This window comes from Theropithecus gelada, chromosome 2, assembly GCF_003255815.1.
Source record: "Theropithecus gelada isolate Dixy chromosome 2, Tgel_1.0, whole genome shotgun sequence".
NCBI lineage: Eukaryota > Metazoa > Chordata > Mammalia > Primates > Cercopithecidae > Theropithecus > Theropithecus gelada.
In genome coordinates, this window is record NC_037669.1 from 16235870 (window position 1) to 16249385 (window position 13516).

Sequence of the window (13516 nt, forward strand, 5' to 3'; positions counted from 1 at the left end):
CCCAGCTAATTTTTGTATTTTTACTAGAGACAAGGTTTCACCATGTTGGCCAGGCTGGCCTTGAACTCCTGGCCTCAAGTGATCCACCCACTTTGGCCTCCCAAAGTGCTGGGATTACAGACATGAGCCACTGTGCTCAGCCCCAGTGTTTATGTTTATGTGGTGACTTCTGTAATAGTCATTTTAATGTAATTACATTATTTACCATCTGCTCATGTTTAGTCAAAATTGATTTTCTATATAGTTCATTTGGACACTTGAGACAAATAACCTATTTTTTTTTCTCAGTTTACTATCTTAGCTACTAGAATTTCTTAAAAAATATTCTTCACAGGACAATATATTTTCAAATATCTTTTGATGCAATGTATTATAAAATTATTCTGTTTTGTTTTATACTTTCTTAAAAAGAGCATTATGTAGATCCTTCATTTTCAAGGCCTTATATCATATTGAAAGACACAATTTACTGTTGTAAAATGAACATTAATGTATATTTTGGGGGGTAAAATACAAAAAAAGAAAAAAGAATTGCTTCAGGCAGCTGTATTTTAATGACAAGAAGCTGTTTCATGTCACATGACACTATTTGAAGTAATTAATTCTGTCATTATATAATATTAGTTTGAGAAAAATACAAAAGATTGACTTACTAGTTTTTTATATTGGACCACATTCTCTATAATTAAATATAATGTATAAAAAATGTTTTATTTATTAGTACTGATGTCCTCCAGTTAAAGGCCACCAGGACCACACATTTACCCAAACACAGTTGTCTTTTTTGCTTTCTGCAACAAGGATTTTACTTCTTCTTGGGATATGGGGACACAGAGAGAAATTTTCATGACAGGGCCCTCACTGGTCTTTGATTTAAAAAACTGGGCCTCTTTTAGGTGATTTTGGAGATAGCTAAAAATGGCATGATATCCTTTTTCTGGGTTAGGTGCTACTAGATAATGAGAATAATTCTATCATCTGGAATTTTAGTTTTATTCTAGTGGATGAGAAAAATGAGGCTGAGTTAAGGCTGTAATTGGTAGAGAAGTAAATTAATTAGGGAAAGAAGTTGTTTTTTCATTGTGATGGTTAATTTTGTGTCAATTTTACTGGGCTAAAGGATATTTAGATAGCTGGTAAAACATTAGTTCTGTTTGTGTTTGACAGGGTGTTTCTGGAAGAGATTAGCATTTGAATTGGTAAACTAAGAAAAGTTGGAAAGACTTTAAAGTTGAATCAGGCTGAATTTAATGACATGGGCTCACTAAACAGACATTCTACATTTAATGTTACAACCTAGGAAGTTAGAAAGAGCTCAACAGTTTGCTCAGGTGGTTGGCTAAAACAGAGCAAAAGATGGCCCACCATGAGCAAATTGAGTTAATTTAGCAAAAGTTATTCAAAGGTTTAGGGAGATTGAACTGTGGGTTTGTCATTTAAGATCTACTCACCACACTGGGTGAATTCAGAAGACACACTTTTCACCAATATTAAAAAAAAATAAATTTCTGAGAGGAGGCTCAGAATCCTTTAGTTGTTGTATGATCGATCTTCTTTGTAGGCTAGAACATACAGTAGGAACTGCAGCCACTCAATTGGAAAACCTAAATTCAATGGGAGTAATTGGATCTCAGAGTGACAAGAGTCTAAGTGGAGACACTCAACCACCAAAAGGAAGGTGAACGTGGTTACCATAATGGATAGCAGAGTCAAAGCACAAATCAGAATAGTCTGATTAATACAGAGCAATGGCAATGGCTAGTTAATCATGGCGTTATTCAAAGAGAAATACACTTAAATTATATTAAATTCTTACTTGATCTGTATAAGCAGGAAAGTGCTACGTCAAGTAAGATCAAGCCCAACTTGAATCATGAAAACAGAAAGTAATACCTCTCTGATACAATAGATAATTAAGTTTAGATGAGGTCATGAGGCTGGAGCTCCCATAATTAGATTAATGCTCCTATAAGAAGAGAAACCAGAGCCCTTCTTTGCTCCCCATCTTATGAGAACACAACAAGAAGGTAGATATCTACAAGCCAGAAAGGGAACCCCTGTCAGACACTGAATCTTCCAGCATCTTGATGTTGAATTTCCCAGTATCCAGAACTGTGAGTCACCCAGGATATGATATTTTGTAATTGCAGCCTGAGCTAAGACAATAATCAAATATTTAATTCTTGACTTTTTAATTGTTATAAAAATGTGTAGTCAGGGTATGACATTAAGATGAAATTGACATTTTACATATTATGATTGATGAAATTAATTAATGACACCATTAGTTACTTACCGGTTTGGGACATTTCACTGTGTCACATGGATGTTGACATGGTGTTGCAAGGGACAGATCAATTTTTCAGCTAAATTTAACATAAATCTTCCAGTCGAAGAATGTGTCAGAAATTATTACTGGTTCCTACAATATGCAGGTGAATATGTGTTGCAGAGAAAAGATAAGAAAGACATATAGGAGTAAAGTTTATGGGGGGCAGAGAATTATAAAATCAGAGTCATTTTAATAAAGCAGGAGATCAAACCTTAAAATAGCATACAGAAAAAAAGGAATTCTGAATTAATCATTTGAAAAATATTCAGCAATTTAATGCTATACTATAAGCAAGTGTTTAAAAAGGACAACACAGTTTAGATTAAGAGCTTCGATAATAGGTGAATATTTAAGTTCTGATGATTAGGCAAGAATGAAACAGGCCACTGTGGTTAAGGGCCATCACAAGGTCTCTATTGAGGCAAAACAGATTTATAGCAGAATTCAACATATATTGTTTATCACTCTCTAAATGTAAAATGTAATTTGTCATTACATAAATGTTTTCAGTCTTTTGCAACAATCCATTTTTGTATATGTGAAAATCCCAGCATCAAAGTCTTTTCAATTATTGTTCACTATTGGCAGCTAGCTCAAGAGAGCCATTCTGGTAAAGATCCTAATAACCCAGATGGAGAAAGGTAGAAGCAATAGTTTTTACATATTTTGTCAATGCAATTTATTTCTGCCTCTGTATGCTACATATTACAAAGTAGTTACATATTACTCAGGTAGTTAAATACAAATGGGTAATCAAAAATGATGAAAATACATTGTGTGGCATGTGTGCATGTGCACGTGTGTGGTGAACAACATCAGGATCCCATAAAATCAAATAAATATTCAATTAACATAACTTATCTATAAAATGTAGCAGCAAATGTCTTCTGATGGCATTTATGTGATCTTAGTCACCAAATTATAACTTTATTTGTTTACTTACCAAATCATTACTGAATGTTTGCACTACCCATTGTGATTAGCACACTCATTAGTGTGCCAAATGCTGCTGGCCATATATGGGTGATTTTCTCAATAAGTTTTCTGACTAGTAGAAGGAATAATTGCAACATTGGACAGAAATAGAAACATGTCAAAATAGAGAGGAGTGCAGAAAACGGAAATGTTATCTTATATAGGGGGTTTCTTCCTACATAAAACATTCAGGAAAAAAAGTGGTATTTGAGGTTAGACTGGAAAGATGGTGAAGCAATGCCATTTTTATATTTGGAGAAGATAGAAAGGGCATTACGGATTGCAATAAGAGTAAGAAAAAAATCCATCATGAAGGGAAGCATTAAAAACACTAAAAATAACTATAGTTGCAGAAATAGCTACACAATAGGAAAAGATATAAACGGTGACATCAGTAACATAAGATTTGGGACAGGTAGTAAAAGTAAGTTTTTGTGTGGCATCAAAGTTAAGCTATCAGTTTAAAATAGACTGTTAAAATAACAGATGTATGTTTATGTATACCTTATAGTAATCACAAAGAAAAAATCTGTAGTAGTTACAAAGATTAGAAACAAAATTAAAGTGGCAGTAGTAAAGTTTTACATATCAATAATTACTTTAAATGTAAATGTAAATAGAATGGCTAAATAAATTAAAATTTAAAAACAAAGTAAGAACGAACCATTTGCTTCCTACAAGACACTCACTTCAGCTTTAAGGATACACATGGGCTGAAAGTAAAAAGATGGAAAGGATATTCCATGTAAACGGTGACCAAAAAAAAAAAAAAAAAAAAAAGCAGGGATAGCTAGACTTATATCAGACAGGGGAGACTTTAAGTTAAAATTGTCACAAGAGAAAAATAAAGCCATGACCACTCCCAGTGGTTTACTCCTGTAATCCCAGCACTTTGAGAGGCTGAGGTAGGAGGATTGTTTGGGCTCAGGGGTTTTGGATCAACCTGCTCAAAATGGTGAGATCCCATCTCTACAAAAAATTGAATTATTAGCCCCAGGTGTGGTAGTGTGCATCTGTAATCCTTGTTCCTCAGGAGGCCTAGGCAGGAGGATCACATGAGCCCAAGAATTTGAGAATGCAGTGAGCTATGATCACACCACTGAACTTCAGCCTTGGTCATAGAGCAAGCCGTGATCTCTAAAAGATAAAAAAGGTCATTATATAATGATAAAGAGTTCAACTTATCAAGAAGATATAAGAATTTTAAATATATATGCATCCAATATCAAAGCACCTGAAGACATTCAGCAAATGTTAACAGAACTGAAGGGACAAATAGATCGTTACAGAATTACAGTAGGAGACTGATATTCTACTAACAATGAATAGACTATTCAGGTAGAAAATCAACAAAGAAACATCAGAGACAAACCTCACTCTAGACCAAATGGACCTAACAGACATTTACAGAACATTCTATACAGCAATCACAGAATACTCACTTTTTTCAACAGTACATGGAACATTCTCAGGACAGAGCATATATCAGGCCACAAAATAAGTATTAGGAAATTTAAGAGGATTGAGATCATATCTAGTATCATTTCAGATCGCGATGGCAAAAATCTAGAGATGGTCAATGGGAGAAACATTGGAAAATCCACAGACATGTGGAAATTAACTCCTGAACAAGCAACAGATCAAGCAAGCAAAACAATGGAAATCAAATAATATCTTCAGACAAACAAAAATGGAATCACCATATACCAAACTCATGAGATTCAGCAAAATCAGTTCTAAGAGTAAATTTTATAATGATCAACACCGACATTAAGATAAAAGAAAGATCTTAAATAAACAACCTAACTCTACACTTCAAGGAGCTTAAAAAGAAGACATTAAGTCTAAAGTTAGCAGAAGAAAAGAAGTAAAAATTGGAGTAGAGATAAATGAAATAGAGACTAAACAATGGAAAGGAGCAGTGAAATAAAGAGTTGGTTTTTTGAAAAGATAAACAAAATTGACAAACTCTTAGCTAAACTAAGAAAAAAGAGAGAAGTTTGAAACGAATGCAATTATAAGTAAAAGGGGGGACATTGCCTCTTATTCCACAGAAATAAAAAGGATGATAAGAGACTACTATGATCAATTATATGACAGTGAATTGAATTTCCTGTAAGAAATAGAGAAATTCCAAGAAACATTCAACCTACCATGACTGAATCATGAAAAAATAGAAAACCTAAACACACAATAATGACTACAAAGTGGAATCAATAATAAAAAATGTCTCAACAAATAATTACGATCTAATAGCTTCACTGGTGAATTCTACCAAATGTTTGAAGTATTAACACCAATCCTTCAAATAACTCTTCCAAAAAATTGAAGTGGAAGGAACCCTTTCAAATTTATTTTATGAGCTCAGTATTGCCCTGATATTAAGACCATACAAGAAAACTACAAGGAAAAAATTATAGGCTTAAGTCTCTGATAAAAATAGATGCAAAAACATCAACAAACTACTGAAAAACCACATTTACCAGCACACTAAAAGCATCACACACTGTAATAAAGTGAGATTTATCCCTGAGATGCAAGGTTGTTTTATCATATGCAAATTGATAAATGTAATTGCTATGGTTTGAATGTGTCCCCCCCAAATTCATGGGATACAAAACTCAATTATTAATGCAATAATATTGGTCATTGGTAGGTGGGGACTATCAAGAGCTGTTTGGGTCATGCAGGTTTTACTCTTTTCAATGGATTGATGCCAGTATGAAAAGAGCTTGTAGGAGTGAGTCCTCTCTCTTCTGCTCTGTTGCCACATGAGGGCACAGAGTTTGTTCTTCTCTTGCCCTTCTACCTTCTGCCAACTGAGGGCGTAGCAAAAGGGCCTTCCTCAGATGCCAGGGCCTTGATCATGGAGTTCTCAACATGCAGAACTGTGAGAAATAAATGTCTTTTCTTTCTACATTTCCCCGTTTCAAGAATTCTGTTATAACAGCACAAAATTGACCAAGACATTAATATACCGCCAATAAGTTTTCTATTTTTTCATGATTCAGTCTTGGTAGGTTGAATGTTTCTTGGAATTTCCTTATTTCTTCTAGGTAATTCAATTCACTGTCACATAATTGATCATAGCAATCTCTTATAATCCTTTCTATTTCTGTGGAATAAGATGTAATGTTCCCCCTTTCACTTATAATTGCATTTGTTGAGTGATTACACAGTGATTAAAACCACATGATTATCTTTATAGATGTAGAAAAATTAATTGACCAATTCAACATCCTCTTATGATTAAAATAAACTCTCAACAAATAAGAACACAAGCAATATAATTTAATACGATATCATCCATACATAGGAAACCCACAGTGAACAGCATACTCACCCATAAAATGTTGAGAGCTTTTCCTCTAAGATCAGGCACAATAAAAGGATGTCCACTTACACCACTTTTATTCTATATTGTATGGGAAGTCCTGGGCAAAGCAATTAGGCAAGGTAAAGAAATAAAAAGCATCTAAATTGGATAAATTCTTGATCTTCCTTATAGCTTGTTTTCATGATTTGAATTCCAAATGCATGATAAAAGAATACCCTCAAAACTTGATACATTTTCCCCTTCACAATTATAATCAATCATTGGATTATAATATGATTGAGCCTTGTGAGATAAAAAAAGATTTAACTCATTCTAAGTCAGCTAAATATGGCAGAGGAATTGTAGGGAAACAAAGGATGCAATCAACTTGACTAAGATTTTGTCAGAAAATTACTTGCATTAAAATATTCAAGATATACTTAATCAATAGATATAGTAATGAACCAGTAGTGTTGTTAGTAAATTCTGGGCAGGGTGTGTGTGTGTGTGACACAGGTGGGGGATAAAATCCTTTCACTGTAGCATCTGCCAGTTTCTATTGTATAAATTTTATAGCATGACTGATTCCAGATTTATTTACTTATTTTTAATGAGGGAATTTTATTACTTGTAACAAGTAAGGAGAACACTGGGGATAGTTCCCAAAGCAGTGTTTCCCCAAGCTGGGGTCTGGATCAAGTTTTATAAGCATAGGGTAATGAGCTCTGACCTGATTGGATCTTGCAATAAGGTGATGCCAGGAGGTATTATCTGACTGGTTCCTACCATGTGGGGATGCAAAAGCTTGATCTGTTTGTAACCTGGATCTGCTTATTAATTTAGTTTCCACTCCTTCGTCCAAGCACTTTTCTCCTGTGGTTACACAGTTGGTTCATCTGGACATGTTTAGGTTGATTTACCCAAGGGTCCATGGCAAAGTTCCACATGGCTGCGGAGAAGATGAGGGGAGAACAAAGGCACGTCTTAACACGATGGCAAGCAAACTGGTTTCAAAATTCCTAAATATTTAACAATCTTCTCTCCTCAACCAGTCTTAGCAGGCTCCAAAACACTAATGAATGTAACATTTTTAAAAACACTGGGCAAAAGATTGAGTCAATGGAGACCATAAATGGGAGCCGATAATGAAGTGTTTGCCAGTATGAAATCAATACCCTAAAAGGAGTTTATGGTACTCATCAGATGAGAGAATGCCTATTTCCCTAGTAGGGCAATTGATTGATTATGCAATTGTCATATCTGAAAGATTGATTCAATGTAATCCACTCTTCTATGTTCATAAGAAGACATACATAAGTAGACATCTAGAGATAAATTGTTATTAGATAAATTGTGCTTGTGTGTGTGTGTGTTTGTGTTGACATAAAGAGAATGGAGTGAGCAATCAATGGTGTTAGATTATTTTTCTTGTCTATTTGACAGTTATATATGCTGTTATAAATACACTGTCATTCTATTTTACACCAGAGTCTATTGTAAGCTTGATCCGCGCAGCGTTCTTTATCAGCCACCTTGGAGTCCAGCTCTACAGGGAGCTGAAGAGCAACACCAGAAATAGGACCAGATGTTTGAATGATAATATGTAGGCCTACATATTTTCCCCTGGGTTCAGTCAGAGATCTAGGGAATGTCTACTGTAGGCAGAAAATATAAAATTGAAGGATTATGATTAGGCTATCTTAGTGTTCATCATGTGAAATGGGAGAGATATTCTTAGTCTGTTTTGATATAAGGTGAAAGAGTTGAAGTCATGCTAATAAATATATTAATATTCTGAGTGAACAAAAGTAAGGCTTGAAAGATTTGAGCAAATTGTGATGAAAATGTTTATAAATAGATATATATGTACAGAATGTAAATATATTTCATAATAAAAAATATTTATGGTAAAATAGAGAAGTAGATATAGAAAACAGATTGAAGAAATACCAAAACACCACTTAAAAGCAGGTAACATTATTTGGGTTACTTCAATGTATCTGAATCATTAAGCCATTATCCACATCTTACTTAAAAGCAGTTACAGAATAGTCCAAAGTATGCTTTAAATAGACAAGAACATTAATTTTTATCCAAAATTGTGTTCCTCCTTAGGCACATTGTCATTGTCATTTCTGTAGAAAGGTCTTTGAAAAGTGAATTACGCTAACAATATGCAAAATGAAGTTTCATGCAGAGTTTTTATCATATACCATATGAAGCAAATATAGTTCACAGTGCTCTTAATGCCTCAGGAATTTTTTCAAGGTGCTTGTAGCCAGAAAAAAAAAAAAAATACCTACAAGTTTCGTTTATTAAGCAGTTGCAAACAACTTCATGTGTATAGTTGACCCTCTGTATCTGTGCATTCTGTCTTCATGGAGTTTAAAAAAATGGGCTGGACACAGTGGCTCACATCTGTAACCCCAACACTTTGGGAGGCTCAGTCAGGCAAATTGCTTGAGCCCAGGAGTTCGAGACTAGCCTGGGTGTCTCAAGACTAGCCTGTGGTAAGACCCTGTCTTACCAAATAATAATAATAATAATAATAATAATAATAATAATAATAGTTGAGCATGGTGGTGTGTGCCTGTAGGCCTAGCTACCCAGGAGGCTGAGGTGGGATGATAGCTTGATTGCAGGCATTCGAGGTTACAGTGAGCTGTGATTGCACCACTGGGCTCCAGCCTGGGCCACAGAGTGACTCTGTCTCAAAAAAAAAATTTTTTTTTAATGAATAAATCTGTATTGAGCATGTACAAACATATTTTCTTGTCATGATTCATTAAACAATAAAGTATAGCAACTATTTATATGATATTTACATGGTACTAGGTGTTATAAATAATCTACAGATGATTTAAATTATACAATAGGATGTGCATAGGTTATATCCAAATACTACATCATTTTACATAAAGAACATGAGCATCTGTGAATTTTGGTATCCATGGGAGTCCTGGAACCAATCCCCTATGCCTTGAAATGATTATACGTTTTAAATTTGTAATACCGGTTTGCCAAAAAAACATATGTACTCGGAAGAAAAATACTGTTCTTATTTCATCCTTAGATAACCATAATAATTTATCAATGTGATATGTGCTTGTTGTGCATAAACAGCTTCAAGTGTTGCTTGATTTGTACCAGCTCTATAGTGATTATGATTTAAGTATGCAAATGAAACTTACATCCTTAATGACACAGAAAATATAAGAGCCTTGAATAGTCACGGTATACTTGAACCACTTCACTAGCTCTAGAAAGCTTGTATGTTGCAACCTTATTGGATATAATTATAAAAAGAAACTAAACACTATGATTTAGTTATGAAAGGTAATCTGGGTCTATAGTAGTAATTAAAATATTAAGGATTAGTGAATTTTCATAGTTTATTTACTCAGACAATAAAATCACAGAACATTATACAATTTCTAAGGAAAGTATTTGTCCTTTAGTTTATAAAAAAGTGTATCTATTTAACAGCAGTCAATCATGCAACTTATTTAAGAAGGTTTTCTCACTTACTTGGAGAGGTACTATTAGAAACTATTATTATTAATGACTATTATAAAAAATCACAAACTATAATGTCAAAGTACAACATGAACTATATCTTCCTGAATCCTGGATTAGATATATATGCAACAATAAAATAAGCTGAGACTAATTAAAGCAAAGCAATACAAACAAACAAAAACATTGGGTTCTTGTTTTGTTGCCTGCCCTGAAAATCAGCATCATGGACATCATATTGACTGTACCTACAGTCATTCCAGTGGGGATAAAATTTAATTAGTTACTTCACAACACAGAAAGTAACAATAGTTTCATAGTGGTTAGGAAAATAGGTAGAAAAGTCCTTCAGTTTTTAAAAATAACTTTTACTTCTGAATCATAAAAATTGACAATATTGCCTCCAATACAGACCTTAGTGATTTTCAACAAAATAAACAAAATGTAATCAGTTTTTGAGATGTACCATTGATGTAATGAATGATAAAAGTACCAGTTATAATCCCAGGTTTAATGAGTTTTTAAAATTTTACTCAATATGAATATCTGTTTAATTTATCCCTATAATCTTCAGAGATAATCTTTTAAAATTCATTCTCATTGATTTCCTTGCAGATGAAATGTACTACCATTGAGTTTCTTTTAGGTGCTTTTCATTATTTTAGTATGAATGGTGCCTACATATGCTTTGAACAACATTGTTTTCAATGATTAGACCTTATTGGAAGTAATAATAGTATAATTATATTAACATAGTGACAGGGTTCTAAAGTTAAAAGTAATGATGATGAATCACTCACACAAATGACTTTTGTGGTTATTTAATAAAATCTGACTGAAATAGTATTTTGAAATTACTTATTCAACGCCTTAAACCTGACATTCAGAATTTATTGTTTATATCATGGCTTAATATGACCATTTAAGTTGTGTGTGTATACTAACTAGTTTTTCTTCTGATTCTCAATAATCATAGTTTAGTGTGGTTATTAACTAATTCACTGTTAGATTCCAAGTGCATATGATTCAAAGAAAAAAATTAACAACAACAACTAAAGTATGACAACAAGTAAAAGATTATACTATTTAAAATCTTTTAAAATGATTATAATTCAGGAATATACAATCTGATTTTGGGGATGCTGTGTTTTACCTCTGCATTGTGAATGAATGTTGTTGATTTTCAAAATTTTTATATAAAATTACATTTTATGTCACTTTACTTAGGTCAAGGAATATAGTATGTTCTTCATTTTGTAAAGCAGAATATTTATTTTTAATTCAATGCCATAAAGGAAATACTTGACAACACAATTATGGAAAGGCAGAATAAATGAGTCAGCCATATGAATCTACATAGGAAGGCCTCTCTGATGCAAACCGTATCTGTAGCCACTGGATACAACGTGAATTATTTTTCTTTTTGTCTATGTCCAACCTTGAGAAAATGACTTTAGTTTTTAAGGTTTGAGGTTTATTACTTTAAAAATTATAGAGTGTGATTACGTGATTCCAAGGAATCTTCTGGTTTTGAAAAATAAACATAAATATGAAACTGTAAGTTCTGGTATAAATGTATATACAAATATCCTAGTAATATTATGGAAAGAGTTCAATGCACCCTCAAAGTAGAAAATACCCTGTTAAACATTATCTAGAAATTTGAGCTCAGGATAGAGTATTCTAGATTATCTTTAGAATATAACTATATTCCCTTTATTTTTGAAGCAGAACCATGTTTATGTTTTTTTCTGATCATAATATCTGTCAGACAAGATACAAAAAGGAGTGGTTATTAGTTCCTTGAAATTTTTTTCCTGTAGAATAGTTATTTTTTTCCTGTGAATGACTACCTGGTCTCATGATCCATTTGCATAGTGGCAACAATGTCCTGAAGACCTGTTCACAGTCATGTCTCCTTTCTTGTGAATTCTGTACAAAACGGTTAATAAAGGCTAACCTGCCTCTGTGAGCCATCAGATTTCCCCCATCCTTGCCAAATTATCTGCATTATAACAAATAAAACAATAGCATATGACACAGCAAGTAGGCAAATATCAGATAAACTGCTGCAGTGTTTAAAATGCTCTTCAGATGTTTTATTAGTATCATAGAAATCAGCTTATTACATGGTACTTTAAGAAAAATTACAAAACTTGTCCAATTTCTATTTACTTGCAAAAGCCAAATAATAGTTCCCTGTAACAGAGCATACAATACAATAGACATGTAAAAAGCAACAGTCATTAAAATTCACTCTTTATAATAATAGGGAGAAAGCAGGTGTCTGGAACATAAAGAAATAACAGAGAATAGAGAACATATTTGCAATTAGATATTAGTAGTACATCTTATGTGTAAATTTGTAAAATATGAACTGAAATATTCAGCCATAGGTATTTTCCTCAATGTATATGTGTATATATAAAATGTATACAAAAAATCATATACTGAAAACTTTTAAAATATAATGAATGAATTGATAAAATCTGGGATTCCATTCAGAATTGATGGAATATTCTGGAAAATATAGTCAATCACTTAATAATGATAAACACTATATAGTTAATTTAATTTAAAGGAATGCTTTTTTTCAAAATAGAAAAGTACAGGGTTGACTCTCAGCTTTTATCTATAAAGTACAAATATTCAACATGAAACTGATTGATTACTAATTAAATCAGTAAAGGCCAATTCTAAACCACCTATGCATATTTAATATTCAGTATCATTCTATAAAGTCTGGGAATATTAAATATTCAAATCAATGACTGTACGTTAGCACGTTACTATTATTAATATGATTTCATACTATAATAAATTTACATCAAATATCATACAGCATAGTTTAATAATTATAATACAAAATTAATTGAAAAATTGTGCAGAGTCCTGCTGTCACTTGTAGAGCAATTTGTTATATTTACAAAAATGTGTACAATTCACGAACAAAAGTGAGAATAATTTAGCTCAGAAAATCAGTTTTCCTCATTAAAGAGAAATTGTGCAAGCCTTTGCTTCTCTGTTCTAACCAATGACAGTTGGTGAAGATACTTAATGCTATTGAGTCCTTCCTATGTGAATATACCCAGAGGCATATAATATACATAATATCACATATTCTACAGTTCTGTTTTACTCCCCTTGTTTTTTAGTTCTTTAATACAAATAACTCTTTTTCTTAGCTATCTTAACACCTCCCTTTGCAGGTGGGAAATTCCAGTGAAAACCAGAGCTGCCAAAATCTTTCTCTTCTTCTGCTTGGATGATCATACTTACTCTTCAACACCTTTAGCACTGGTAACCAGGTTAGCCTTTGTCTCGGTGCCTTCTAATGTCCCTGTGCCTCGGTGCCCTCTAATGTCCCTTTGCCTCGG